The sequence below is a fragment of the Drosophila sechellia genome, unplaced genomic scaffold (assembly GCF_004382195.2).
Source record: "Drosophila sechellia strain sech25 unplaced genomic scaffold, ASM438219v1 Y_427, whole genome shotgun sequence".
In the NCBI taxonomy this organism is placed as follows: domain Eukaryota; kingdom Metazoa; phylum Arthropoda; class Insecta; order Diptera; family Drosophilidae; genus Drosophila; species Drosophila sechellia.
The window spans coordinates 10,558-35,088 of record NW_022611428.1 but is presented as its reverse complement, the minus strand read 5'-3'; the positions used below and the strand labels follow the sequence as shown (position 1 = coordinate 35,088).

Genomic DNA, 24,531 nt, shown 5'->3' with positions numbered 1-24,531 from the left:
TAGTAGTGTAAACGACCGGAATTACGACAGAGGGTTCAAAAACTACTATAGGTAGGCAGTGGTTGCCGACCTCTCATTTTTTTTTTTTTTTTCTTTAGCGTGCGTTTATTTATTTAAAATCTGTCCTAGTGGACAATAATTAAATGGTTTTGCGGGGGAACATTAGCTTAAGGGATACTATTGTACATGTATTTGTGGCGGGTTTTATATGTGTTGTCTATTGTTGTGGAAGATCGAGAGGGTGTCTCCTCATGAGACGTCTGCTTGTTTGGCTATTGTCTAACAGGTTGGTGGCGAGGTGGTTAGGGTGGTTTTCGAGCCTTTTCAGGTATCTCTCGCTGAGCCTGGAGATTTCATCAGCGACTTGTGGGATTCCAAGTTCCCTATGTATGGCGACATTCTCGTGGTAGGGATGCGCATTACAGGCAATTCTCAAGCACCTATTCTGGAACCGCTGTATACGCAGGCGATTCGTGTGGCTTGCCGTGCCCCATAGCTGTATCCCGTAGGTCCAGATGGGCTTGAGAATTGCCTTGTACACCAGGATTTTGTGGTTCTGCCTTAGCTTGGACCCTCTCCCAATAAGCCAATGCATCTGCCTCAGACGCGCATCGGCCTGTATGCGTTTGCTGACGATGTGGGGACGCCAAGTGAGCCTGCGGTCCAGGGTAAGTCCTAGGTACTTGGGTGCGGGTGCGTTGGGAATGATGACTCCGTTTAGCGTGACCGGTGGGCAGTCTCCTCTCCTTAGTGCAAATGTTGTTTGGGTAGATTTTTCCGCGTTCACTACGATGTTCCACCTGCTGAGCCAGGGATGTAGCGCGTCCATTTGCCTTTGGATTGTTTCGGAGGCTTCTCGTGGGTCGGATGAGGAGGCGAGGAAAGCCGTGTCATCTGCATAAGTCGCTATAGTTAGGTTCCTGGAGGGGATTATGGGAAGGTCTGCGGTGTAAAGGGTGTACAGTATTGGTCCGAGCACACTGCCTTGCGGAACTCCAGCTCTGATCAGTCTGGGTAGGCTTATTGCACTTCCGCATCTGACTTGGAATGCTCTTCCCTCAGTGTAGGATTTGAGGAGGGTAAAATGGGGGCTTGGGAGGTAGGATTTGAGTTTATGGAGGAGTCCAGGATGCCAAACTCTGTCGAATGCCTGCTTCACGTCGAGCATTACAGCGCAGCAGTATTTCTTTTGCTCGAATGCCTCGAGGATCCGTTCGACTAGCCGGTGGCATTGCTCTGGTGTTCCGTGGGAGCGCCTGAAGCCAAACTGGTGATCGGGGATCAAACCAGCCTCATCCAGTACTGGCAATACTCTGCGCAAAAATACTCTTTCGAGTATTTTGGAGAGGATTGCCAGCAAACTAATCGGACGATAGGAGGCGAGATTGGCTTCAGGCTTACCAGGCTTGAGGAGGACAATAACCTCTGCTCTTTTCCACTCTTCCGGGAAGTACCCTAGCCGGAAGCAGCTGTTGTAAATGCTGGCCAGCATTTGTGTGCAGCGGGATGGGAGCATTTTTAGGGCCGCCGCATCTATACGATCCAGGCCTGGAGATTTGTTGTTCTTCAGTAGAGCAATCTCCTGCGCAACTTCCTCAGGGTCGACTGGTTCCAACGGGGGACCGGGAGAGCTTGGGCTATTGAGAAACCGGGCTGTTTCAGCATGTTCTTCGGCAGTGCAGCAGTCGAACGGAGAGAAGGCGTTGTAAAGGTGTTCGGCGAAAGCTTCTGCTCTTTCAGCATCCGAAAGGCACCAGGATCCATCTGCTTTGCGCACTGCGGAAACCTTTTTGGCTGGTCGTTTAATGTGGCGGGTGACGTTCCACAGATTGTGGTCTGGGTCCCCGGGAGAGAGTTCCTCGAGGAATCTGAGGAAGGAGTCCTGGCGTAGGCTGGAGATCTTGTCCTTCAACTCCTTTGTGGCGTGATTGAGCGCTGTTTTGTCTCTTGGATTGCGCGTCAAGAACCAAACTCTCCTGAGACGCCTCTTCTCAGTCACGAGTGCCGCAATTTCCGGGGACCAGAGGTGGAGGTCCCTGCTAGGTGTTCTCGCAGTCTTTGGTGGCGGTGGGCTTGCGAATTCCGCAGCGTTTTGCATCTGCCTGGTGAGATTCCCGATAGCTTCATCAATGTTCCTGGGTGTGTTGAGGATGGGGTTCGGATTGACGGTGGAGAGCATCCAGGACGCGAACTTGGCGGCGTCGGTATATTTTCCAGTGAGCCTTCTGAGCGGGGTTTTCCTGAGGACTGGCGTGTTGATTAGCACGTTTATTGCACAGTGGTCTGACAGGAGATCAGCATTTGTTGTGCAGCTGATCTTCGCATGCCCTATGCCTTTCGACACAGCAAAGTCCAGTAGGTCTGGAGTCTTGAGGGGATTCGTTGGCCAGTGAGTGGGCTCGCCAGTGGAGTGGCAGTCCAGTCGGTGGCGTTGCAGGTACCCAAACAGAGTTTTCCCTTTGGGGTTGTTGGCGCGCGATCCCCACCAAGAATGTTTGGCGTTATAATCTCCAGCTGCTATGAAGCGGGGCCCAAAATGCTCGAAGAACTCACTGAGGTGAGATGCTGTTATGCGGTATCTGGGGGGAAAGTAGACCGCTCCAATGTCTAAATCTCCTTGCGGGCTGACAATCCTGATGACAGGACATTGTGCCCAGTCTTGCTGAAACGCGGGCAGCTCTAGGTATTGAATACCGCTCCTGATGAGGATGGCTGCTCCACCGCGTGCTCTGCCAGAAGGATGGTCTGCATGGATGAGGTCATATCCGCTGATATTAAAGTGGGATCTGGGGGAGAAGTGGGTTTCGGCTACGAGTAGGATATCGATCTGGTGGGTCTTCAGATGGTGCTCGACTATGGCCTTGCTGTTCTGCAGGCCGTTCGCATTCCAGACGACTAGGTGGAGCTTTAGTTGCATGACTTGCTGTTGAGAATGGTGGCCACCAGCTGTGTCATCTGGGTGAACATGCGCTCCATCATCCTTTCCATCATTCCTTCCATGCGAGCGAACATCGCTTCTATCTGACCGGAGTGTGGGGTTTCTGTTTGGGTTTGGACTGGGGTTGTGGGATTCTGCGGTGCTGCGTGCACTCCGTTGAGGGCGTCTCGGTAGCTCCTGCCAGAGGTGACGTTTGGTGATGCCACGGGCGGCGCCTTGTTAGCATTAGCGACGGGCCTTGTTTTCGGAGCAGCGAGTGCTTTGGCCCTTTTGTATGCAGGGCATCCCTTGAAAGACGCAGGATGGTCCGCCTGGCAGTGGAAGCAGCACGCTTTGTCGTCCTCCCTCTTCTCACATGCCCTCGATTCGTGAGGGCCTCCACACTTTACACATCGGTATTCCAGGAAGCAGTAACGCTGTGTATGACCGAATCCTTGGCACCTGAAGCATTGAGGCACGTCGTTGAACTTCTGCGGCGGTTCAATGGTTACTACCGACCTGCAGATCCGCTTGACTTGGTAGACGTCTTTGTTGTTGCTGGAAGGCTCCAGGTTGGCGAAGAATATTCCCAGCGGTTCTTTAGTTCTTCTGCCAATGGGATTGTGCAGATCTCTAACAGCGTGCCCTTGTCTGCGAAGGTCTTCAATGATTTCCTCACGATCGGTGGAGTGGTGGAGTCCTTTGATGACAACCTTGTATGCACGTTCATCTTTCGGCTGGAAAGTCCGATGCCTCTTGTTTTGGGCCACAAGTTGGAGACGCAGAGCTGTATAGGACTCTTTGTCCGGCATCATGACACGTACGTTGTTGCCATTCACGGTCTTGTAGGTAAAATTGTTCTTCGGGCCTACAAGAGTCGTGATCATCTTGACGAGTGCCGAGATGTTGGTCACATCGGGGATAAAAATCGGAGGTGGCTTGATGGTCTTCGGGGTGGGCTTTGGTTTCTCGGGGGTCTTGGGCTTGGAATCGTCTTTAGGTCCGGGTTCGTCATCAGGGCTCTCTTGGTCGTACTCGTCTTCTTCGGTCGAGAGTAAAGCGAAGGCGTTGTTGGCGAGCTTCTTGCGCAGAGCTGCGCTAGTGCTTGGCTTATCTTCCAGCTCCTCTCCCTGTGCTTTCTTTGCCGGTTTTCGCTTTATCTCGCCCGGCTCTGTATGCGAGGTGCTTCCCTCGCTGCTGGAGCTGCTCTTGCGTGTTCTCAGAGCCTTTTTGCGTGGTGTTGTTCCAAGCTTGTGGGTGCGCGGGGGGGCCTGCCAGTCCATCTTCTCCAAAGTTGATAAGGAGTGAGGAGGGGGGGGGGGGGGGAAGCTGGGCACCGTAAGCCGGTGAGCCAGGCAGCACGTGGCTGCTGCTTTGCAATTATACCGCTGCTTCGAGCACTGGGTTTTTTGCGCTGATAACACGCACACTCGGGTGTGCGATGGTGTTAGTGCGAACTACCGTTAGGTACGTTGGCTGGGCCAATCAAAACGCGCGACAAGATCACGCGACGCGAAGTGGCTGGGCACAAGTAACGGGACTTACAACTGTGAACAATTTGCTAACAATTTGCTAACAATTTGCTGTCGATCCGCAGGCACGTCTGCACTCGTCGAGTGTTCGATCGCGACTGATCTAATTAGTGACGCGCATGAATGGATTAACGAGATTCCTACTGTCCCTATCTACTATCTAGCGAAACCACAGCCAAGGGAACGGGCTTGGAATAATTAGCGGGGAAAGAAGACCCTTTTGAGCTTGACTCTAATCTGGCAGTGTAAGGAGACATAAGAGGTGTAGAATAAGTGGGAGATATTAGACCTCGGTTTGGTATCGTCAATGAAATACCACTACTCTTATTGTTTCCTTACTTACTTGATTAAATGGAACGTGTATCATTTCCTAGCCATTATACGGATATATTTATTATATCTTATGGTATTGGGTTTTGATGCAAGCTTCTTGATCAAAGTATCACGAGTTTGTTATATAATCGCAAACAAATTCTTTAATAAAACGATGCATTTATGTATTTTTGATTTGAAAATTTGGTATAACTCCAATTACTCAGGTATGATCCAATTCAAGGACATTGCCAGGTAGGGAGTTTGACTGGGGCGGTACATCTCTCAAATAATAACGGAGGTGTCCCAAGGCCAGCTCAGTGCGGACAGAAACCACACATAGAGCAAAAGGGCAAATGCTGACTTGATCTCGGTGTTCAGTACACACAGGGACAGCAAAAGCTCGGCCTATCGATCCTTTTGGTTTAAAGAGTTTTTAACAAGAGGTGTCAGAAAAGTTACCATAGGGATAACTGGCTTGTGGCGGCCAAGCGTTCATAGCGACGTCGCTTTTTGATCCTTCGATGTCGGCTCTTCCTATCATTGTGAAGCAAAATTCACCAAGCGTTGGATTGTTCACCCATGCAAGGGAACGTGAGCTGGGTTTAGACCGTCGTGAGACAGGTTAGTTTTACCCTACTAATGACAAAACGTTGTTGCGACAGCATTCCTGCGTAGTACGAGAGGAACCGCAGGTACGGACCAATGGCACAATACTTGTTCGAGCGAACAGTGGTATGACGCTACGTCCGTTGGATTATGCCTGAACGCCTCTAAGGTCGTATCCGTGCTGGACTGCAATGATAAATAAGGGGCAATTTGCATTGTATGGCTTCTAAACCATTTAAAGTTTATAATTTATTTTATAAACGACAATGGATGTGATGCCAATGTAATTTGTAACATAGTAAATTAGGAGGATCTTCGATCACCTGATGCCGCGCTAGTTACATATAAAAGCATTATTTAATACAATGACAAAGCCTAGAATCAATTGTAAACGACTTTTGTAACAGGCAAGGTGTTGTAAGTGGTTGAGCAGCTGCCATACTGCGATCCACTGAAGCTTATCCTTTGCTTGATGATTCGATAAATAAATGATTTTTTCCTGTAGCCAAACACCTCGTCATCAATTTAGTGACGCATATGATATTGTCCCTATCATATAATTAATATAAAGACTTTAATGGATTGTGTCAAGTTGCCAAACACCTCGTCATCAATTTAGTGACGCATATGATATTGTCCCTATCATATAATTAATATAAAGACTTTAATGAATTGTGTCAAGTTGCCAAACACCTCGTCATCAATTTAGTGACGCATATGATATTGTCCCTATCATATAATTTTTGATATAAAGACTTTAAAGAATTGTATCAAGTTGCCAAACACCTCGTCATCAATTTAGTGACGCATATGATATTGTCCCTATCATATAATTAATATACAGACTTTAATGAATTGTGTCAAGTTGCCAAACACCTCGTCATCAATTTAGTGACGCATATGATATTGTCCTTATCATATAATTTTTGATATAAAGACTTTAAAGAATTGAATCAAGTTGCCAAACACCTCGTCATCAATTTAGTGACGCATATGATATTGTCCCTATCATATAATTAATATAAAGACTTTAATGGATTGTGTCAAGTTGCCAAACACCTCGTCATCAATTTAGTGACGCATATGATATTGTCCCTATCATATAATTAATATAAAGACTTTAATGAATTGTGTCAAGTTGCCAAACACCTCGTCATCAATTTAGTGACGCATATGATATTGTCCTTATCATATAATTTTTGATATAAAGACTTTAAAGAATTGTATCAAGTTGCCAAACACCTCGTCATCAATTTAGTGACGCATATGATATTGTCCCTATCATATAATTAATATAAAGACTTTAATGGATTGTGTCAAGTTGCCAAACACCTCGTCATCAATTTAGTGACGCATATGATATTGTCCTTATCATATAATTTTTGATATAAAGACTTTAAAGAATTGTATCAAGTTGCCAAACACCTCGTCATCAATTTAGTGACGCATATGATATTGTCCCTATCATATAATTAATATACAGACTTTAATGAATTGTGTCAAGTTGCCAAACACCTCGTCATCAATTTAGTGACGCATATGATATTGTCCCTATCATATAATTTTTGATATATAGACTTTAAAGAATTGTATCAAGTTGCCAAACACCTCGTCATCAATTTAGTGACGCATATGATATTGTCCCTATCATATAATTAATATAAAGACTTTAATGGATTGTGTCAAGTTGCCAAACACCTCGTCATCAATTTAGTGACGCATATGATATTGTCCTTATTATATAATTTTTGATATAAAGACTTTAAAGAATTGTATCAAGTTGCCAAACACCTCGTCATCAATTTAGTGACGCATATGATATTGTCCCTATCATATAATTAATATACAGACTCTAATGAATTGTGTCAAGTTGCCAAACACCTCGTCATCAATTTAGTGACGCATATGATATTGTCCCTATCATATAATTTTTGATATAAAGACTTTAAAGAATTGTATCAAGTTGCCAAACACCTCGTCATCAATTTAGTGACGCATATGATATTGTCCCTTTCATATAATTAATATAAAGACTTTAATGGATTGTGTCAAGTTGCCAAACACCTCGTCATCAACTACTATATTATGGTTGCGCCGACCTCTCATATTGTATTCTCTTATGTGTTCATAGGATTTTGACAATTATACGAGTAAATTAAATAATATACATATGAAAATGATTAATTATTATATGTATAAGGGAAAAAATGATGAAATATTCCCATATTATCTTAGTATTATAGAGGAAAGACCGTTGCCGACCTCTGATATTGTTCAAACTTATGTATTTATATGATTTTGGCAATTATATGAGTAAATTAAAAAATATACATATGAAAATGGTTAATTATTATATGTATATGGGAAAAAATGCTAAGATATTCCCATATTCTCTTAGTATTATAGAGAAAAGCCATTTAAGTGAGAGGGTATAGTAGTGTAAACGACCGGAATTACGACAGAGGGTTCAAAAACTACTATAGGTAGGCAGTGGTTGCCGACCTCTCATATTGTTCAAAACTTATGTATTCATATGATTTTGGCAATTGTATGAGTAAATTAAATAATATACATATGAAAATGATTAATTATTATATGTATAAGGGAAAAAATGCTGAAATATTCCCACATTCTCTTAGTATTATAGAGAAAATCCATTATAGTGAGAGGGTATAGTAGTGTAAACGACCGGAATTACGACAGAGGGTTCAAAAACTACTATAGGTAGGCAGTGGTTGCCGACCTCTCATATTGTTCAAAACTTATGTATTCATATGATTTTGGCAATTATATGATTAAATTAAATAATATACATATGAAAATGGTTAATTATTATATGTATATGGGAAAAAATGCAGAGATATTCCCATATTCTCTTAGTATTATAGAGAAAAGCCATTTAAGTGAGAGGGTATAGTAGTGTAAACGACCGGAATTACGACAGAGGGTTCAAAAACTACTATAGGTAGGCAGTGGTTGCCGACCTCTCATATTGTTCAAAACTTATGTATTCATATGATTTTGGCAATTGTATGAGTAAATTAAATAATATACATACGAAAATGATTAATTATTATATGTATATGGGAAAAAATGCAGAGATATTCCCATATTCTCTTAGTATTATAGAGAAAAGCCATTTAAGTGAGAGGGTATAGTAGTGTAAACCACCGGAATTACGACAGAGGGTTCAAAAACTACTATAGGTAGGCAGTGGTTGCCGACCTCTCATATTGTTCAAAACTTATGTATTCATATGATTTTGGCAATTGTATGAGTAAATTAAATAATATACATATGAAAATGATTAATTATTATATGTATAAGGGAAAAAATGCTGAAATATTCCCACATTCTCTTAGTATTATAGAGAAAATCCATTATAGTGAGAGGGTATAGTAGTGTAAACGACCGGAATTACGACAGAGGGTTCAAAAACTACTATAGGTAGGCAGTGGTTGCCGACCTCTCATATTGTTCAAAACTTATGTATTCATATGATTTTGGCAATTATATGATTAAATTAAATAATATACATATGAAAATGGTTAATTATTATATGTATATGGGAAAAAATGCTGAGATATTCCCATATTCTCTTAGTATTATAGAGAAAAGCCATTTAAGTGAGAGGGTATAGTAGTGTAAACGACCGGAATTACGACAGAGGGTTCAAAAACTACTATAGGTAGGCAGTGGTTGCCGACCTCTCATATTGTTCAAAACTTATGTATTCATATGATTTTGGCAATTGTATGAGTAAATTAAATAATATACATATGAAAATGATTAATTATTATATGTATAAGGGAAAAAATGCTGAAATATTCCCACATTCTCTTAGTATTATAGAGAAAATCCATTATAGTGAGAGGGTATAGTAGTGTAAACGACCGGAATTACGACAGAGGGTTCAAAAACTACTATAGGTAGGCAGTGGTTGCCGACCTCTCATATTGTTCAAAACTTATGTATTCATATGATTTTGGCAATTATATGATTAAATTAAATAATATACATATGAAAATGGTTAATTATTATATGTATATGGGAAAAAATGCTGAGATATTCCCATATTCTCTTAGTATTATAGAGAAAAGCCATTATAGTGAGAGGGTATAGTAGTGTAAACGACCGGAATTACGACAGAGGGTTCAAAAACTACTATAGGTAGGCAGTGGTTGCCGACCTCTCATATTGTTCAAAACTTATGTATTCATATGAATTTGGCAATTATATGAGTAAATTAAATAATAAACATATAAAAATTAATATTTATTATATGTATAAAAAAAAAAATAATCATATTATATATGAATAATGGAAAAAAAATGAAATGTTCCTATAATCTCTTAATATATAAGAGAATAGACCGTATGTTGGATGGCAAACGGAATTGAAAATACCCGCTTTGAGGACAGCGGGTTCAAAAACTACTATAGGTAGGCAGTGGTTGCCGACCTCCCGCATTATTCGAAATATTTATTTCGGATTATGTTTATATTGGTTACATAAAATAAAGTATATTATTATCCGTACAAATTTGTTTCTCAGTTCTATAGAACACGGGACTTGGCTCCGCGGATAATAGGAATATACGCTTTTTAGATAATATCGTTGAAACAAAAGTCAAGTTTCTATTATATATAGAATAACAAATCGTTTCCATATATTATCGTTAATTTTTGGAGGCAGGCAAATATTAATTTATTACCTGCCGTATAGTTGGATTATTATATCGTTACGGTATAATACAAATATGGATTCTTATGAAAGAAATATAAAATTATATATTAAATGTGGAAATATTATCATATGCGCTTGGTTTTATGTTATATATTACCAGAGAGATATATGAAAAGAGATAAATTTTAAATTTATCTTCAAAATGCAAATGATTTAACTTAATATTTATATTGGTTAAACAAAAATTGTACATGTGTGGATACAATAATTATGTATGTTGGAAATAAAATGATATTTTATAATGAAATATGTATATATAAAAAGATAAAATTATAGAAACATATATATTACAATAATTATATGAAATTCTTGTTATATTGGTAAAACAAGTATAAATTAAAAATGAAAATATGGATTACGAATGCTATATAAAAATGGCCGTAATCGAATAGATTTTTTACTTATATTTATATATTTAAAATTTTACCCAAAGGCGAAATATTGAATTTTATTCAATATAATAAAAATCATGGAATTATATAAAGTGAAAAATCTATATATCTATTATATTGCTTATTTCGATTCAAAAAATATGAATGGAATATGAAGGAAAAACATTATTCTGGTTGATCCTGCCAGTAGTTATATGCTTGTCTCAAAGATTAAGCCATGCATGTCTAAGTACACACGAATTAAAAGTGAAACCGCAAAAGGCTCATTATATCAGTTATGGTTCCTTAGATCGTTAACAGTTACTTGGATAACTGTGGTAATTCTAGAGCTAATACATGCAATTAAAACATGAACCTTATGGGACATGTGCTTTTATTAGGCTAAAACCAAGCGATCGCAAGATCGTTATATTGGTTGAACTCTAGATAACATGCAGATCGTATGGTCTTGTACCGACGACAGATCTTTCAAATGTCTGCCCTATCAACTTTTGATGGTAGTATCTAGGACTACCATGGTTGCAACGGGTAACGGGGAATCAGGGTTCGATTCCGGAGAGGGAGCCTGAGAAACGGCTACCACATCTAAGGAAGGCAGCAGGCGCGTAAATTACCCACTCCCAGCTCGGGGAGGTAGTGACGAAAAATAACAATACAGGACTCATATCCGAGGCCCTGTAATTGGAATGAGTACACTTTAAATCCTTTAACAAGGACCAATTGGAGGGCAAGTCTGGTGCCAGCAGCCGCGGTAATTCCAGCTCCAATAGCGTATATTAAAGTTGTTGCGGTTAAAACGTTCGTAGTTGAACTTGTGCTTCATACGGGTAGTACAACTTACAATTGTGGTTAGTACTATACCTTTATGTATGTAAGCGTATTACCGGTGGAGTTCTTATATGTGATTAAATACTTGTATTTTTTCATATGTTCCTCCTATTTAAAAACCTGCACTAGTGCTCTTAAACGAGTGTTATTGTGGGCCGGTACTATTACTTTGAACAAATTAGAGTGCTTAAAGCAGGCTTCAAATGCCTGAATATTCTGTGCATGGGATAATGAAATAAGACCTCTGTTCTGCTTTCATTGGTTTTCAGATCAAGAGGTAATGATTAATAGAAGCAGTTTGGGGGCATTAGTATTACGACGCGAGAGGTGAAATTCTTGGACCGTCGTAAGACTAACTTAAGCGAAAGCATTTGCCAAAGATGTTTTCATTAATCAAGAACGAAAGTTAGAGGTTCGAAGGCGATCAGATACCGCCCTAGTTCTAACCATAAACGATGCCAGCTAGCAATTGGGTGTAGCTACTTTTATGGCTCTCTCAGTCGCTTCCCGGGAAACCAAAGCTTTTGGGCTCCGGGGGAAGTATGGTTGCAAAGCTGAAACTTAAAGGAATTGACGGAAGGGCACCACCAGGAGTGGAGCCTGCGGCTTAATTTGACTCAACACGGGAAAACTTACCAGGTCCGAACATAAGTGTGTAAGACAGATTGATAGCTCTTTCTCGAATCTATGGGTGGTGGTGCATGGCCGTTCTTAGTTCGTGGAGTGATTTGTCTGGTTAATTCCGATAACGAACGAGACTCAAATATATTAAATAGATATCTTCAGGATTATGGTGCTGAAGCTTATGTAGCCTTCATTCATGGTGGCAGTAAAATGTTTATTGTGTTTGAATGTGTTTATGTAAGTGGAGCCGTACCTGTTGGTTTGTCCCATTATAAGGACACTAGCTTCTTAAATGGACAAATTGCGTCTAGCAATAATGAGATTGAGCAATAACAGGTCTGTGATGCCCTTAGATGTCCTGGGCTGCACGCGCGCTACAATGAAAGTATCAACGTGTATTTCCTAGACCGAGAGGTCCGGGTAAACCGCTGAACCACTTTCATGCTTGGGATTGTGAACTGAAACTGTTCACATGAACTTGGAATTCCCAGTAAGTGTGAGTCATTAACTCGCATTGATTACGTCCCTGCCCTTTGTACACACCGCCCGTCGCTACTACCGATTGAATTATTTAGTGAGGTCTCCGGACGTGATCACTGTGACGCCTTGCGTGTTACGGTTGTTTCGCAAAAGTTGACCGAACTTGATTATTTAGAGGAAGTAAAAGTCGTAACAAGGTTTCCGTAGGTGAACCTGCGGAAGGATCATTATTGTATAATATCCTTATCGTTAATAAATATTTGTTATAATACAAATAAATACAATTTACCAAAATAAAAATATTACAAAATGATTCCACGGAATCAAAAGTTAAAGTCAAAATAAAATGAAGATGGCTTTTATTTTATATGTGGGGCTTGGCAACCTCATAAAAAGACTTTAACATTATTAATGTTGCTGTGCGTATTTGTGGCAGTACTTACTACAACAACGGCGTTTCCTATAAAAACAAATTCTCGAAAATGGAAATCGAAGAAACTAAACTAAATTCGAAAGTAGAAGTCGAATTAAAATAAAAATAATTTTGAATGTGTGGTAATCAAAATAAGTGTGTGTGTATATGGACCATAATATACACGCGTTGCGAATATGTATTGTTCATCTATGTTATGAGCATACGTTGGCTAATGCAACAACCTAAAATATACAATGTTTGTACCTGTCATCCATCAGGTTAATGTTTTATATAAATTTTGCAGTATGTGTCACCCAAAATAGCAAACCATAACCAGATTATTATGATACATAATGCTTATATGAAACTAAGACATTTCGCAACATTTATTTTAGGTATAAAAATAAATTTATTGAAGGAATTGATATATGCCAGTAAAATGGTGTATTTTTAATTTCTTTCAATAAAAACAATATTGACATTATATAAAATTGAATTATAAAACTCTAAGCGGTGGATCACTCGGCTCATGGGTCGATGAAGAACGCAGCAAACTGTGCGTCATCGTGTGAACTGCAGGACACATGAACATCGACATTTTGAACGCATATCGCAGTCCATGCTGTTATGTACTTTAATTAATTTTATAGTGCTGCTTGGACTACATATGGTTGAGGGTTGTAAGACTATGCTAATTAAGTTGTTTATAAATTTTTTATAAGCATATGGTATATTATTGGATTAAATAATGATTTTATTCATAATATTAAAAAAGAAATGAAAAACATTATCTCACATTTGAATGTGAAAAACGAAGAGAAATATTTTCTTTTTCAATCAAATAATACTGAGAAATGTCTAGCATAAAAAATTGAAATATTTTTCATCTAGAATTGTCTCTTATTAATGATTCGGAAAAAGAAAAATCTTGGTTTTGTTATTATTCTTCGTTGGTTCGTTAAATGGATAAAAATGACTTTGCTTACAAGAACTATTGGAACTATTTATAACGAATTTAATTGATTGTTTTATCATTTATATATAAAGAATTTATGGCAAAATATAGTTATATATACAACCTCAACTCATATGGGACTACCCCCTGAATTTAAGCATATTAATTAGGGGAGGAAAAGAAACTAACAAGGATTTTCTTAGTAGCGGCGAGCGAAAAGAAAACAGTTCAGCACTAAGTCACTTTGTCTATATGGCAAATGTGAGATGCAGTGTATGGAGCGTCAATATTCTAGTATGAGAAATTAATGATTTAAGTCCTTCTTAAATGAGGCCATTTACCCATAGAGGGTGCCAGGCCCGTATAACGTTAATGATTGCTAGATGATGTTTCCAAAGAGTCGTGTTGCTTGATAGTGCAGCACTAAGTGGGTGGTAAACTCCATCTAAAACTAAATATAACCATGAGACCGATAGTAAACAAGTACCGTGAGGGAAAGTTGAAAAGAACTCTGAATAGAGAGTTAAACAGTACGTGAAACTGCTTAGAGGTTAAGCCCGATGAACCTGAATATCCGTTATGGAAAATTCATCATTAAAATTGTAATATTTAAATAATATTATTAAGAATAATGTGCATTTTTTCCATATAAGGACATTGTAATCTATTAGCATATCCCAAATTTATCATAAAATATAACTTATAGTTTATTCCAATTAAATTGCTTGCATTTTAACACAGAATAAATGTTATTAATTTGATAAAGTGCTGATAGATTTATATTATTACAGAGCGTTAATTTTTCGGAATTATATAATGGCATAATTATCATTGATTTTTGTGTTTATTATATGCTCTTGTATGATTAACAATGCGAAAGATTCAGGATACCTTCGGGACCCGTCTTGAAACACGGACCAAGGAGTCTAACATATGTGCAAGTTATTGGGATGTAAACCTAATAGCGTAATTAACTTGACTAATAATGGGATTAGTTTTTTAGCTATTTATAGCTAATTAACACAATCCCGGGGCGTTCTATATAGTTATGTATAATGTATATTTATATTATTTATGCCTCTAACTGGAACGTACCTTGAGCATATATGCTGTGACCCGAAAGATGGTGAACTATACTTGATCAGGTTGAAGTCAGGGGAAACCCTGATGGAAGACCGAAACAGTTCTGACGTGCAAATCGATTGTCAGAATTGAGTATAGGGGCGAAAGACCAATCGAACCATCTAGTAGCTGGTTCCTTCCGAAGTTTCCCTCAGGATAGCTGGTGCATTTTAATATTATATAAAATAATCTTATCTGGTAAAGCGAATGATTAGAGGCCTTAGGGTCGAAACGATCTTAACCTATTCTCAAACTTTAAATGGGTAAGAACCTTAACTTTCTTGATATGAAGTTCAAGGTTATGATATAATGTGCCCAGTGGGCCACTTTTGGTAAGCAGAACTGGCGCTGTGGGATGAACCAAACGTAATGTTACGGTGCCCAAATTAACAACTCATGCAGATACCATGAAAGGCGTTGGTTGCTTAAAACAGCAGGACGGTGATCATGGAAGTCGAAATCCGCTAAGGAGTGTGTAACAACTCACCTGCCGAAGCAACTAGCCCTTAAAATGGATGGCGCTTAAGTTGTATACCTATACATTACCGCTAAAGTAGATGATTTATATTACTTGTGATATAAATTTTGAAACTTTAGTGAGTAGGAAGGTACAATGGTATGCGTAGAAGTGTTTGGCGTAAGCCTGCATGGAGCTGCCATTGGTACAGATCTTGGTGGTAGTAGCAAATAATCGAATGAGACCTTGGAGGACTGAAGTGGAGAAGGGTTTCGTGTGAACAGTGGTTGATCACGAGTTAGTCGGTCCTAAGTTCAAGGCGAAAGCCGAAAATTTTCAAGTAAAACAAAAATGCCTAACTATATAAACAAAGCGAATATAATACACTTGAATAATTTTGAACGAAAGGGAATACGGTTCCAATTCCGTAACCTGTTGAGTATCCGTTTGTTATTAAATATGGGCCTCGTGCTCATCCTGGCAACAGGAACGACCATAAAGAAGCCGTCGAGAGATATCGGAAGAGTTTTCTTTTCTGTTTTATAGCCGTACTACCATGGAAGTCTTTCGCAGAGAGATATGGTAGATGGGCTAGAAGAGCATGACATATACTGTTGTGTCGATATTTTCTCCTCGGACCTTGAAAATTTATGGTGGGGACACGCAAACTTCTCAACAGGCCGTACCAATATCCGCAGCTGGTCTCCAAGGTGAAGAGTCTCTAGTCGATAGAATAATGTAGGTAAGGGAAGTCGGCAAATTAGATCCGTAACTTCGGGATAAGGATTGGCTCTGAAGATTGAGATAGTCGGGCTTGATTGGGAAACAATAACATGGTTTATGTGCTCGTTCTGGGTAAATAGAGTTTCTAGCATTTATGTTAGTTACTTGTTCCCCGGATAGTTTAGTTACGTAGCCAATTGTGGAACTTTCTTGCTAAAATTTTTAAGAATACTATTTGGGTTAAACCAATTAGTTCTTATCAATTATAACGATTATCAATTAACAATCAATTCAGAACTGGCACGGACTTGGGGAATCCGACTGTCTAATTAAAACAAAGCATTGTGATGGCCCTAGCGGGTGTTGACACAATGTGATTTCTGCCCAGTGCTCTGAATGTCAAAGTGAAGAAATTCAAGTAAGCGCGGGTCAACGGCGGGAGTAACTATGACTCTCTTAAGGTAGCCAAATGCCTCGTCATCTAATTAGTGACGCGCATGAATGGATTAACGACGGACGTGTTTTCGTTGCGCTCGTGTACAGATTGCGAAGAACTTGGTTTTCCGTGTTTGGAAAGTAATAAAATCGGTGAATTAGTGCTCCGCGAAAGTCGTGTGCTAATTTTCGTGTGTTATAAACAAGCGGTTTGGAAGTAATTAACAATTAATTGTTGGGAATTTTCCACTTAGCACGTGCTGAAGGCGAACTTACGAGTAAGTTTTTCGAGTAAGCTTTTTGATCAGCTGTCACAAAGCTTATTGGTGGGAGTCACTGCTAAGGTTTGTGTCTAGGGAGAGTTTTAGTGCTACCAGACTCTACCGATAGGTGGAGCTCGAGTTCCAGAGCAACTACCTTTTGTCAGCGAGTAAACGAGCATACGGTTGCTGGCGTCGACGGTAGGTGGAGCCACCATCGTATTTATGCCGATGGAGAGCGACAGCAGCGCGAGTGCCTTGAGCGGAAGTAGTGCCTCGATGAAGTCCAGACGAGGCAGGCGCAGAAGCCATCTGGCATCTAAGAGCTCGGCGCCAACGCAGGCGAAATTGGTTGCCCTGGCATCGAATGGAGTGCCAGAACCCGTTGGGGTACTGGAGGAGCCGTTTTCGTCGCTGGAGGACGCCCGGGCGGCTACGGAGAACGCTGCCATTGATGCTGCCCCCCCCACGCTGCTGCCACCGCTGCTGATCCTACTGCTGCCCCTGCTGCCGACCACACTGCTGCCTCCGCCGTTTTCACTGCTGCTAAAATTGTTGCCACCACTGCCACTGCCGCCACCGCTGCCGCCCGTGCTGGGCAAGCAGCCATGATGGCAGAGCTGTCGGCCACACAGCGCATGGTGAGAAGCAGCTTCCGCAGACTAGGAGAAGTGGACACGGAAGAGCTCTCATATGCTATCAGCCGCTACGATGAGCTGGTGTTGGCGCTAATGCTCCGGTGCGGAGAGCTGGAGACGCGGCTTGCTATGCCGCCACCGCCGCCGCCGTCGTTGAATCTGTTGAAAAATACGGCCGCCAATGCTCCCCAGATGCAGCAGGTTGCACCCATCGCTGCCCCGCGGACTACCAAGGTCCGCGAGACGTGGTCAGCGGTGGTGAAGTGCGACGACCCTGCGCTATCGGGGAAAGACATAGCGGAAAAGGTGCGAACGATGGTTGCACCCTCTCTCGGAGTCAGAGTACACGAGGTCCGTGAGCTCCGTCGAGGTGGTGGTGCGATCATTCGCACTCCTTCGGTGGGAGAGCTGCAGAAGGTGGTCGCTTCAAAAAGATTCGCCGAGGTTGGCCTAAATGTGGCACGGAATGCGGCCGAGAAGCCGAAGGTCGTCGTATATGACGTCGACACAGCTATCGGCCCTGAGGAGTTTATGAAGGAGCTCCACGAAAACAACTTCGACAGCGAAATGAATCTGGCCCAGTTTAAGAAGTCAGTGCACCTGGTGACCAAGGCGTGGTCGGTAGCTGACGGCGCCACAGTAAATGTGACGCTGGAGGTTGACGACCGGGCGATGGCGAAGCTTGATGTAGGTCGTGTCTACATCAAGTGGTTCTCATTCCGATGCCGGTCACAGGTCCGCACATACGCCTGCCACAGATGTGTGGGTTTCGACCACAAGGTCAGCGAATGCCGGCAGAAGGATAGTGTCTGTCGCCAGTGCGGGCAACAAGGCCACACTGCGGCAAAGTGCCAAAACCCGGTGGACTGCCGGAACTGCCGCCACAGAGGGCAACCCTCGGGGCATTACATGCTCTCGAGCGTTTGCCCGATATACGGGGCGTTGCTGGCGAGGGTGCAAGCTAGACACTAATGTTTAGCTTCATCCAAGCGAACTGTGGCCGAGGCCGAGCTGCGACCATCGAGCTCGGAGTCCGACTCAGGAGATCGGAGTCTATGTTCGCGCTGGTGCAGGAGCCGTATCTCGCGGGGACGGAATGGATGTGCTGCCTGAAGGAATGAGAATTTTCATCGATCGGCGAGGGAAGGCAGCCATCCTAGTGGATCACCAGGAAGCCATCTGTATGCCAGTGGAGACCCTCACCACAGATTATGGCGTATGTCTGGTCGTGAAAGGGAGTTTTGGCTCAATCTTCCTTTGCGCCGCATACTGCCAGTATGATGCACCTCTGGAACCGTACATCCGGTACATGGATGCGGTCCTGCTGCAGGCCAGCAGAACCCCCGCAATCCTGGGCCTCGACGCGAATGCAGTGTCCCCCATGTGGCTTAGCAAACTCTCTCGTCATGCCGAGGGGCAAGCTAACTACAGACGGGGTGAGCTGCTGTCAGAGTGGATGCTGGAGGCAAGAGTCGCCGCCCTAAACCAGTCAACAGAGGTGTACACGTTCGATAATTACAGAGCTACAAGCGATATCGACGTGACAATCGTCAATGAGGCAGCATCTATGTGGGCCACATATGAGTGGAGAGTGGACGAGTGGGAATTGAGTGACCACAACATCATTACTGTTGTGGCCGAACCAACTACCGCGCGCGCAGTTGAGAGCATAGCTCCTGTGCCGTCCTGGAACTTCTCCAATGCACGTTGGCGATTGTTCAAGGAGGAAATGGTGAGTAGAGCAGCCGAACTTCCGGAAAACTTCTCAGAGTCGCCGTTGGACCAGCAAGTTTCGACCCTGCGCAGTATAGTACATAATGTATGTGATATTGCGCTGGGAAGAAAGTCCATCCGATTGCCCAGCAGGAGAGCACGTTGGTGGACTGCCGACCTCTGTGATGCAAGGCGCGAAGTCCGGAGACTTCGTCGCCTACTTCAAAATGGAAGGCGTCATGATGATGATGCCGCAATAGAGCGTGTATTGGTCGACCTGAGGCGGGCCTCAGCCAACTACAAGAAGCTCATTTGGAGGGCGAAAATGGATGAGTGGAAACGCTTCGTGGGAGATCATGCCGACGACCCATGGGGGCGCGTCTATAAGATTTGCCGAGGCCGCAGGAAGTGCACGGAGATTGGGTGCCTCCGCGTGAATGGCGAGATGATCACCGATTGGGGTGACTGTGCACGAGTGCTCCTCCGCAATTTCTTCCCAGTTGCGGAGTCCGAAGCACCGACTGCCATCGCGGAGGAAGTCCCACCGGCCCTCGAAGTATTCGAGGTTGATGCATGTGTTGCCCGGTTGAAGAGCAGGCGCTCTCCCGGCTTGGACGGCATTAATGGCACTATCTGCAAGGCAGTCTGGCGCGCCATACCCGAGCACCTTGCATCGTTGTTTTCCCGATGCATCCGATTAGGATACTTTCCCGCTGAGTGGAAGTGCCCACGAGTTGTCTCGCTGCTCAAAGGGCCAGATAAGGACAAATGTGAGCCCTCCTCATATAGAGGAATATGCTTGCTACCAGTCTTTGGTAAGGTGCTCGAGGCCATCATGGTGAATCGTGTGAGAGAAGTTCTTCCGGAAGGCTGCAGATGGCAATTTGGATTTCGCCAAGGACGATGTGTGGAGGATGCTTGGAGGCACGTGAAGAGCAGTGTTTGTGCCAGCCCGGCGCAATACGTGCTCGGCACATTCGTGGACTTCAAAGGAGCATTCGACAACGTCGAATGGAGTGCTGCACTCCGCCGACTAGCCGACTTGGGATGCCGGGAGATGGGCTTGTGGCAGAGCTTTTTCTCCGGCCGAAGAGCAGTGATCCGAAGCAGTTCCGGTACTGTGGATGTACCGGTAACTAGAGGCTGCCCGCAGGGGTCAATCAGTGGCCCATTTATCTGGGACATACTGATGGATGTACTGCTTCAGCGTCTCCAGCCGTATTGCCAGCTGAGTGCATACGCGGATGACTTGCTGCTTCTCGTCGAGGGAAATTCCCGAGCTGAGCTAGAGGAAAAAGGTGCAGAGCTGATGTCCATCGTAGAAGCGTGGGGAGCGGAAGTTGGCGTTACCGTCTCGACCAGCAAGACGGTAATAATGCTGCTGAAAGGTGCCTTGAGACGTGCGCCTACGGTGAGGTTTGCTGGAGCGAACCTTCCGTATGTGCGTAGCTGTCGGTACCTTGGCATCACGGTCAGTGAAGGAATGAAATTCCTCACGCACATAGCTTCGCTTCGCCAGCGGATGACCGGAGTCGTTGGAGCATTGGCGCGTGTGCTTCGAGCCGACTGGGGCTTCAGTCCTCGAGCCAGGCGGACCATATATGACGGACTCATGGCACCTTGTGTGCTGTTTGGTGCCCCGGTATGGTATGACACCGCCGAACAGGTAGCCGCCCGGAGACGACTAGCCTCCTGCCAGAGGCTAATCCTGCTTGGATGCCTTTCGGTATGCCGAACAGTGTCCACAGTGGCACTGCAGGTACTTGGCGGAGCTCCCCCGCTTGACTTGGCTGCTAAGTTTTTAGCGGTCAAGTACAAGCTGAAGCGTGGATACCCGCTGGAGGAGAACGACTGGCTATACGGCGAGGACACTACGTGTCTAAGCTGGAAGCAGAGGAAGACTCGCCTAGAGGAGTGCTTGCTGCAGAATTGGCAAAACAGATGGGATGACGACAGCGAACCAGGACGGGTGACGCACAAGTTCATCCCATACGTCACTCTCGCCTATCGAGATCCAAGCTTTGGATTCTCGATGAGGACGTCTTTCCTGCTGACAGGTCACGGGTCGTTTAACGCATTTTTGCAAGGGAGAGCCCTCAGCGATACCACTGCTTGCGCTTGTGGTGATCCATATGAGGACTGGATGCACATATTGTGCGCTTGTCCTCTATATGCAGATTTGCGAAACCTCGATGGACTTGGAGTGCAGCGCCTTGGCGAAAACTGGACCTTCAATAGAATCCTGGAAGATCAGCAGAGGATTCAACGGCTGGCAGCGTTTGCGGACGAGGTGTTCCGTAGGAGGAGGGGTATTTAGCCCAAAACTTCGCCGTGTGGTTAGCGGGCGAGAATACTTCCACAGCCCGCTATTGCTTGTCGTAAGAGGCGACTAATATAGCGACTGGTTCCTCTAACCATGCTTGTCGGAGCAAAAGGAGGAGGCCCACCGAGCCTCTCTTTCGGTACCACGGGTTGTGCTGCTCCAAGACAGCACATTGAGGTAGGCCCCCTGGTGGGAGTATCGTGGTGGCTGTGGTTGATACCCATATCGCGGGTAGAGCCTTCGTGTTCGACGTTTGAGTTACGGTGCTAGTTGCGCAAAACTCGGGTGCTGTGACCCAGAGATCAGTAGAGATTTTAGGTAGATCTCGCTCCTCAGCAAGGGGGAGTGCTTGCCCGGCAAGCAAGTACTCGAATTGCTACCGGGGTGGTCGCTATGTACATAGCTATAGCTTCCAGTCCGGGACGTTTGTCTGGCGTATCCAGACTCATGCACCATGTTGATACATGCACCACTTGTGGGTGTTCAGGGTGTCGTGGTTGTAATCCCTTCAGTGTGGAACACGCCACGTAAAACAAGTTCGGAGAGGTCCGAAAGTCACTGTCCCTATCTACTATCTAGCGAAACCACAGCCAAGGGAACGGGCTTGGAATAATTAGCGGGGAAAGAAGACCCTTTTGAGCTTGACTCTAATCTGGCAGTGTAAGGAGACATAAGAGGTGTAGAATAAGTGGGAGATATTAGACCTCGGTTTGGTATCGTCAATGAAATACCACTACTCTTATTGTTTCCTTACTTACTTGATTAAATGGAACGTGTATCATTTCCTAGCCATTATACGGATATATTTATTATATCTTATGGTATTGGGTTTTGATGCAAGCTTCTTGATCAAAGTATCACGAGTTTGTTATATAATCGCAAACAAATTCTTTAATAAAACGATGCATTTATGTATTTTTGATTTGAAAATTTGGTATAACTCCAATTACTCAGGTATGATCCAATTCAAGGACATTGCCAGGTAGGGAGTTTGACTGGGGCGGTACATCTCTCAAATAATAACGGAGGTGTCCCAAGGCCAGCTCAGTGCGGACAGAAACCACACATAGAGCAAAAGGGCAAATGCTGACTTGATCTCGGTGTTCAGTACACACAGGGACAGCAAAAGCTCGGCCTATCGATCCTTTTGGTTTAAAGAGTTTTTAACAAGAGGTGTCAGAAAAGTTACCATAGGGATAACTGGCTTGTGGCGGCCAAGCGTTCATAGCGACGTCGCTTTTTGATCCTTCGATGTCGGCTCTTCCTATCATTGTGAAGCAAAATTCACCAAGCGTTGGATTGTTCACCCATGCAAGGGAACGTGAGCTGGGTTTAGACCGTCGTGAGACAGGTTAGTTTTACCCTACTAATGACAAAACGTTGTTGCGACAGCATTCCTGCGTAGTACGAGAGGAACCGCAGGTACGGACCAATGGCACAATACTTGTTCGAGCGAACAGTGGTATGACGCTACGTCCGTTGGATTATGCCTGAACGCCTCTAAGGTCGTATCCGTGCTGGACTGCAATGATAAATAAGGGGCAATTTGCATTGTATGGCTTCTAAACCATTTAAAGTTTATAATTTATTTTATAAACGACAATGGATGTGATGCCAATGTAATTTGTAACATAGTAAATTAGGAGGATCTTCGATCACCTGATGCCGCGCTAGTTACATATAAAAGCATTATTTAATACAATGACAAAGCCTAGAATCAATTGTAAACGACTTTTGTAACAGGCAAGGTGTTGTAAGTGGTTGAGCAGCTGCCATACTGCGATCCACTGAAGCTTATCCTTTGCTTGATGATTCGATAAATAAATGATTTTTTCCTGTAGCCAAACACCTCGTCATCAATTTAGTGACGCATATGATATTGTCCCTATCATATAATTAATATAAAGACTTTAATGGATTGTGTCAAGTTGCCAAACACCTCGTCATCAATTTAGTGACGCATATGATATTGTCCCTATCATATAATTAATATAAAGACTTTAATGAATTGTGTCAAGTTGCCAAACACCTCGTCATCAATTTAGTTTTTTTTTTTTTTTTTTTTTTTTTCTTTAGCGTGCGTTTATTTATTTAAAATCTGTCCTAGTGGACAATAATTAAATGGTTTTGCGGGGGAACATTAGCTTAAGGGATACTATTGTACATGTATTTGTGGCGGGTTTTATATGTGTTGTCTATTGTTGTGGAAGATCGAGAGGGTGTCTCCTCATGAGACGTCTGCTTGTTTGGCTATTGTCTAACAGGTTGGTGGCGAGGTGGTTAGGGTGGTTTTCGAGCCTTTTCAGGTATCTCTCGCTGAGCCTGGAGATTTCATCAGCGACTTGTGGGATTCCAAGTTCCCTATGTATGGCGACATTCTCGTGGTAGGGATGCGCATTACAGGCAATTCTCAAGCACCTATTCTGGAACCGCTGTATACGCAGGCGATTCGTGTGGCTTGCCGTGCCCCATAGCTGTATCCCGTAGGTCCAGATGGGCTTGAGAATTGCCTTGTACACCAGGATTTTGTGGTTCTGCCTTAGCTTGGACCCTCTCCCAATAAGCCAATGCATCTGCCTCAGACGCGCATCGGCCTGTATGCGTTTGCTGACGATGTGGGGACGCCAAGTGAGCCTGCGGTCCAGGGTAAGTCCTAGGTACTTGGGTGCGGGTGCGTTGGGAATGATGACTCCGTTTAGCGTGACCGGTGGGCAGTCTCCTCTCCTTAGTGCAAATGTTGTTTGGGTAGATTTTTCCGCGTTCACTACGATGTTCCACCTGCTGAGCCAGGGATGTAGCGCGTCCATTTGCCTTTGGATTGTTTCGGAGGCTTCTCGTGGGTCGGATGAGGAGGCGAGGAAAGCCGTGTCATCTGCATAAGTCGCTATAGTTAGGTTCCTGGAGGGGATTATGGGAAGGTCTGCGGTGTAAAGGGTGTACAGTATTGGTCCGAGCACACTGCCTTGCGGAACTCCAGCTCTGATCAGTCTGGGTAGGCTTATTGCACTTCCGCATCTGACTTGGAATGCTCTTCCCTCAGTGTAGGATTT

The 24,531-nt window shown here is 43.5% G+C and overlaps 2 non-coding genes and 1 pseudogene across 2 annotated transcripts; all 3 read left to right on the top strand.

The window, feature by feature from the left end:
- Window positions 1-10,675: 10,675 nt before the first annotated feature.
- Window positions 10,676-12,670, top strand: LOC116803514. Its single transcript, XR_004363634.1, has one exon. It is a non-coding gene; the product is annotated as a small subunit ribosomal RNA (ribosomal RNA).
- A 687-nt stretch (window positions 12,671-13,357) lies between these two features.
- On the top strand, window positions 13,358-13,536 carry LOC116803513. The gene has a single exon (XR_004363633.1). It is a non-coding gene; the product is annotated as a 5.8S ribosomal RNA (ribosomal RNA).
- A 394-nt stretch (window positions 13,537-13,930) lies between these two features.
- LOC116803516 lies at window positions 13,931-23,298 on the top strand (annotated as a pseudogene).
- Window positions 23,299-24,531: the final 1,233 nt, after the last annotated feature.